The following is a 7,504-nucleotide window of genomic DNA, read 5'->3' as shown; positions in this document are numbered from 1 at the left end:
TATCACTGATACTGGTGACCTGGAGTCAATGAAAGCAGAAGCACAGGCCTAAAGATTTCAGAGGGAGTGTCTGGATGCTTTTTACATCAGTGAACAGTGTCTGAAAGCTTGTTTGTGTAGAGGAACTAAAAGTGACACTAGACCAGGTGGCATCAGAACAGCTGTGTTTACATGTATCATTTTTTTTGTGCTAGGTTTGATGGGGTTGGGCTCAGTGAGTCTTTCTTTAATTCTTTATTGTCTAGTGCTTATTACTACTCGTCAGAGTTCAGTCTCTCGAATAACATGTTGTCTAACAGTATACTTGTCATCCAAAGCCATACTGGAGTGTGATGGATAATCAAAGGAAAGATGAAGAGCATAAAAAATGAGATGGAGCTAAATGTTTAAAAATAACTACTAGCTAGAAAACACGCCAGTCAGAAACACCAACCGAACAAATACACTAAGCCTTTTTATATTTTTGTAGCTTGGGTTCAGTTTCAGTCATTGTTCAGTTCTTTTAATACTTGATACCTGAATATAAAGATCATGTTTATTAGGATGGGCTATGATTATTATATTCTTAGTGAGTTTTTGAAGGTGCATCTACACCTTTAGCATACCTTGAAAACTCAGCATTCAAGCAGATTGGTTAGTTTGAAATCTTTTGCATTTGTATTCTGGATATCTTTCATCAGACAAACATGGACAAATTTCAGCCTTGTATAACTGACCTTTTGGTCATGGGTGCAGACTCTCTTTCCACCTTCCTCCATATTTTGGGAGTTAATAATCACCTTTTTCCAAAATTCCTATACTAGACATCCAATAATGCCATTCATATGTGATTTCTTTGGTCTTGATAATCATGAAAGGACATCTGATGTCATGAAAGTCTTGAATAAACACACAGGTTCACGGGGCAAAGTGAGAGCCCTAGGTGGAAGTCAAGTTTCAGGCCTGAATTGATGTTTCAGTCCTCCCCTGGAGAATCACATCAATGTGCAATAATATCACCTGGAGTGCCAAAAAAAAACAAACAAACCATGCAGCAATAGCAAAAGCAAGCTGCAGTTTGAATAGCTTTAAAACTATGAAGCTGTTGTATAGCTAGCTAAGCATTTAGCATGTTGTCAGGCACTGTTTTATAAGGAAAATATGCATGTAAAGCACTGTCAGTCATTCATTTATCAGGTGACTGGGAAATCTATTATTTTCACACCTAATATAACTACTGTACAGTTGTCAGTAGTTGTTCATAAGATACTGATTGGTGGGATGTTGCCATTATTGCGAGACTCTAGCTAGTACTTGTGATTTTTGTCCAGAATTAAAATGTATTTTAATACGTGACTTTGGCCATTTAGAAGAATTGATTTGGATGAGGTGCTTTCATGCTAAAGGAGCTACAGTGTAGTACACATGACTATGACTGGTTACACAATCTTCCCTATCTTGACTGTTGGATAGTGATGGTGTTTTTTTCCTGCTTGTTTGAATTCAAAAGGCATTGCATTATATGCATCATAGTGTCTACCCATATGGAAAAGATACATGTAAATCTTTGTAGTTTGTGTCTGTCTTGTGTGAAACTTGTATGAAAAGCATACAAGAGTGAAAACAGACATAAGATCCCTTGAAAAATTATATAAATGAGACTTGTATGTTTTGGATACTTACTAAAACAATATATGAAAGTAATGAGAAAGTGGCCACTTTCATATGATTCACTATATGAAGTAGGCCACATCTTATGCAAGTCTTTTATAAATTTTTACTATTTCTTTTCCATATGGGTGTGTACATACAGTTTGTGTCTTAAGGCAACCTTTCAGAGTAAAGCATAATATTCCTTGATGAAAAGAAACACTGCTTATCATGGAGAGTAAGTTTTATTTCATCTAAATTTACTGCAGTAAATCCTGTTTTTCATCTGAAAATCACACTTGCTTTCCTGACTATGTATGAACCAATACTTTATTAATTTGTGAATAAACAGAGTTAAAAGGGCCCTGAATTAATAATTTTTTTGGTTGTATGACTTTATTGAGTTGTAGCTGGAATTCTACGATTTGTAGTTTTGTTAGATACAGGAATATTACCCTGAATGACTATAGTGTAAATATATTTTACACACATTTATCTTAAGAAAGGGTGACTGCAAGTGTTATGCACAGAGGGTAAGCCTGAAGCTTGCCTGTCAGGCTGAATTTCACTAAAGACTCAGGGCATGAATAAATCACCACATTTTGACCCATTTAAATACCAAATGGAACCATACTCTCCACTGGGGAAATACATGCTTGAACACACCACCTTATTTCCATGATGGAAGGTGGATGCCACTGGTAGACACTGGAACTGTGGGAGTCATGCAGTGATCTTAAGAGGGCTTGTGGCATGACTATATTGCCTTTGGCTCTGGGTCAAATGGAAAAATATATCCCCAGCTATAGCCTGAGGTTGGTGATAGCACCGTAATGTAATCACACTATAAACTCAACATTTCTCAGTTGCAGGGGCTGAAGAAAAATTTAGCAATGTGTTTTTCTTCTTATTAAGCTTTTCTACTCTTAGTCGTCCATCTGTAACTAGTCATGGAGTTGCTCAGCAACAGTCACCACTGCTAGTTAATGTAAGCTTCTGCTCGTCGAGGTCCTCAATGTTCTAATGATTCCTTTAATGCAAGACAAAAAGGAGAATATTAAACAATAATTTATATAAAAACAGATTCTTTTTTTCAGATCATACAGCTTGCATCCACCATTTTTCCAACTTTTTTTTTTACTCCAAGACTTTAAAAGTTAACCTTCGTGTATGACTTGATAATGAAATGGCAACATTTTAGCCATGGTTGGTGTACAGATGTACTTTCACTCAGATGATTTCAATCTAGTACTGACAGTTCCACTGTCTGTACAACAGCCCCAGAGTGTGTGTCACTTTTTGTCTGAAGGAGCCCGTTAATATTTAAATTTCATGTTTGTCTGGATTTAACAAGTGCAGCGGGAGACAGGATGATGTGCATAAGGGGTGTGCCAAAGAGGATGGAGGATCAGATAAAAGGTCATCACAGCTCTGAATACTTGATCATTATGTGTGCTTCTGTCTGTCTGGAGAAAGACTGACTGTCACAGGATCATAGCAGGAAAGCTATTTAGCGACTGTTATACAAAGTGCCCAAAACAAGTATAGTGGCTCCTGCTGAAGGTCTATTTTACTCTGCAAATGAAGATTAAATGATATCACCCACAAGCTGATATGAGACTCTATCTCACAATAAGGTTTGTGTCAGAATTTGCAGAAAATAATGCAAACTGCAGGATTCAGTGAAAAAAAAGAGAGCCACAAATCAATCTGTATATCTTAAAGAGTAATTTGTTATACAGATATACAGAGGTATATCTGTAAAGATATACAGAGGAGCAATGTTTAGGATATCTTTGGATGTTTATGCAACTTCAGCTTTACAAACCACTAAGCAAGTTAACAAGAACAGAGAGGTACAGGCACGGAGATGTCCATGATGGAGAGAAAGGACCAAAAGGCAAAAAAATGAAATATTTCCACTGAGCAATGGGAGAACATAGCATATTGTACAATGTGCCTCTCTTTCTCTTATGGCTTCTTAATAATTTACAGAAGAAACTGCACTCTGTGCTATGCCATGCCTACGAGTGTTTTTGCAAAGAATTGCTTCAGTAATGTGTGAAAGTTTGCCACTTAGGAGTCAGCTACTGAAAAACTGAATGACAAAGTTAGAGGTAGGGCCCCACTGTTTACATGGAGTAGTGTTATTCAAATGTAATGAGGCTGGCTAGCTGAAACCCTGCTTCACTGCGGTGATTTAATCAAATAAAGCTCTTAAAAGAAATCCCAAATCTGTTCCAATTACTGCACTGAATCCTGCAGCTACAATTAGTCCCAGAGCTGATGGTGTGCTGCGGGCTGTTCTTGGATAACCTGCAGATGGTGATTCGTGCATGCTGTATCAACATTGCCTGAGAGGACACTGGACCTGGTGTGTATTTACATTTTGTGTAGGTTGTATTTTAACACTAAAATATAACTACGGGCATAATTTGTTTTTGAGTCATCTGTGTGTATAGCACGCACAATAGCAGCAGCTGAGGGCAGTCTGATAGTCTTTAGCAAATTAATAGCTTGACTAGTGCCCGAGCGTGAATTTCCTTACTGCAGCATGCTGCCTATGCGTAATTTGGTCATTCTGCTAAAGACTCTTTAAGGTACATTCTCTGAAGTTTTCCTGTCCTTGACACCCTCCACCCACTCACTACTCCTCTGAAGCACTGGCTCTGTCGTTCTAGAATCAGCATGATTTATAAGAGCTAATAGCCACCCACTCGCTTCACGCTCTTTAACTCTCAATCTATTGATATCAGTCAGCCAGGAAATGGAGCTAAATTATCCCATTCACTGAGAGACTTTAACAGTCCAAAGGATTTACCCTCTAACTGAGAATTTTGCACATTATACAAAATTTTCACAGACCACACAAACTGACATCTGCATTATGAACATGCCGATTAATTATGCATACTTTCTCATCATGCTATGGAAATAATTAATTGTGACATGCACGTTCTTTTCTTCCTGGCACAGTGCTAATGACTAGCAATATAAACCAGCATGAAAAGGCAATCAGGGCTCTGAAGACAAGAAGAGGAATTATAAAAAATAAAGACAAAGAGATATTCCACGAGGAAGCAGACTGGTTAAAGAGGCCACCCACCCTCTACCCCCCACTTACCCAATAACACAGACTGGTGAATCACTTCACCGCCCCTCCCCAGCGCACACCAGTCCTACCATATAGAGAAAATTGAGTGGGGCATATATATATTTAAATCCATCACTCCCTTAACTTCTCCTAATGCAAATCCTCTGCTGGCCCTAATCACTTCACTACATTTTTATTCACCTTCCTTCTTCCTAAGTGGGCCAACTTGCCCTTTCCCTCAACCCGAATCCTTGTTGCTTTCTGGACACTTTTTTTTCCCTTGCAAAAATGCACTGGGATGCTTCAAGGATGAAGTGCTTTGATCTCTGAGAACATCTCATCCTCTTGACAGCAAAAGTGCAATGCTTCTTTGTAAGATATTTTTCAGCTCAAGCACGGAGAGCAGCTGAACAAAAAGGTGGAGTGTTTTGAACGAGAAAAGGTGCCGGGTAAAGTGCTTTCACAAAAACAGCTGCTTCAGCTGCCTCTATTGAAAATATCTGCAAAAACGTACTCCAAACAGAAACCTGGTGGGCACAAAGCTTAATGTTTTCTTTTGGATTATTTCTTTCTCTGCATATCTGCTGCCCATAGACGCACACATTAGCAGTACTTCTATCTCTGCCACAAGCATCAGTAAAAAAAAGAAGAAGAAAAAAAAGACACATTCTGACTTCAAGCTCAGACGGAGCATGAAGCAAACAAAGAACAGTTGTCTTTGTTCAGCTGGCACAGGCGAGGGAGGGGGTACAAGGAGGGATAAGGATGGAGGATGGGGAGAGACAGATTTCTCTTTTTCTCAGTATGAACGTAAAAAGAGCTGAGAAGCAAAATTTCCTGCTCTAATAATACACGTACACACAATGCAGAATCCTGAGTACCATGCTTTTAAACAGCGCTGTGCTTACTCAGGTGGATCTATGCTTACACAAAAGCGTGTAATATAAAGCATTATACCAATGACTGCTTAAGCATACTGTGTATTTCTATTCTGAGGGATGAGTTAAGCTTAAAGCAATGCTACAAAAGCTTTTTAAGGGTCTGCAGCAGTGTTAGAAGCCCTGTGAGGCTGGCCTGCACCCTGCCAGAGAGGTCTGAACAAAATGCTGAATGTAGCATGCTAATTTGCTCATAATGATAATGCTATCATGCTGATATATTGCAGCTTAAAAGCTTGTTTACCATAAAGTTCACCAACCACTTTGGCATGTTAGCATGAAAATATATGCAAATTAACTCCAGGCACAAATTGAAGCTTGGGTGAATCACATTAATTTTGCAGGCATGTATTCATCAAGTAAAGTATGCGTACATTTTATTGTTTTTTCTCGATGAAGACGCTCTTTTAGTAGTTTATTGATTTCTGGAGGAGAACCATCTTGCAGCTACTATCAAACTGATGACGTGATATTTCATAACATGAGTGAATTGCTGTTACAGGGATGATCAAAGCCAGAATACATCATATTTCATGCCAGTCTGTCCAGTAAGTCTTGCAATATCTGAGTCAAAGATCGGCAGTGATATCACTTAAATGCACAAATATGTCTCTAGGATAAAAACTGAGCCAAAAAAAATATTACTCCGCTTGATACAAAAGTAAAATTATTCCATTAGTAACCGATAAAATAAAAAAATAACTTCTTTGGACACAAACTGAAGTATTCTGGTTTCCCTGATCTCAACATACTCCCAATTACCTCTTGATGATGACACATAAGGCATATTTAAGTCTTGCTTTGAAATGGAATAAATAGAATAGAGTTTGATTCATTCGGAATATTTGAACTTGACAACATTTTTCTTTTGTGCGTCCCCAGCTGTATCTGTGAAATTGGAAGTATAAAAAAACAACAACAAAAAACCTCATTCTTTGACTTGAGGCTGTCAAAGCATTTTTTTTTCTCCTGCTTTGCAAGACATCAGTGATGTAAAACCCTACTCGTGCCACGTGTGATTGAATTTTTAACGAGTTGTTATTGTTGCAGGAATGAACAGAAAAGAACCAAATTGCTTTTAATATTCTCATTTGTCTGAGAGAGGACATGAGAAGGATGGATAAATACAACTGATTAACAAGATGCTATTATTCTACTATACTTTTTCACCACAGTACACCCAGGGGCAATTAGTGTTATTAATATATTTTTGCATAAAGAAAAGCAAAACGTAAAGGAGTACACAGCGGCTACTTTATACACACACACACACACACACACACACACACACACACACACACACACACACACACACACACACACACACACACACACACACACCACACTAAAAATGCTTCAGAAACTGTTTTAATTTTGGAATGGGCCAAAACAAATCAAGCAAGGCCTGCATTTGACAAACTCAAATGAAAGTCAGTTCCCAAGAGCCTCTGCTAAATTGCTTTGCTAAGGAGCAATTAGAAAGGGATCTGTTGATTTTGTTTTTAAGTGGCTCTGATTGGTTGCAGAGTAGAAGGCCCTAATGTGGACACTAATGCAAAGTGACATGTGTAACAGAAGTCAGGACCTCATCACCTCTGTGGCTATTAAGACCAATTCCGATGAGACATTTCACACAAATTCACCTTGAGTCTCAGCAGTGGAGCTGGACATACAAAGTCAGTGGTATCACTCTGCCCTGCATTTCTAAACAGCATGTTTAACAGTATGGTTAAAGATTATCAAATATTAACTCTCCTAGGATTAATAATGCAGTCACGCTCTCTCATATAACTATCACTCGCATGTTTTGTTAAATAGTTCGGGTTTGTAGGCACAGTTTACC

This window comes from Haplochromis burtoni, unplaced genomic scaffold, assembly GCF_018398535.1.
Source record: "Haplochromis burtoni strain Fernald_Lab_line unplaced genomic scaffold, NCSU_Asbu1 Contig_79, whole genome shotgun sequence".
NCBI lineage: Eukaryota > Metazoa > Chordata > Actinopteri > Cichliformes > Cichlidae > Haplochromis > Haplochromis burtoni.
Note: the sequence above shows the minus strand (reverse complement) of the source record.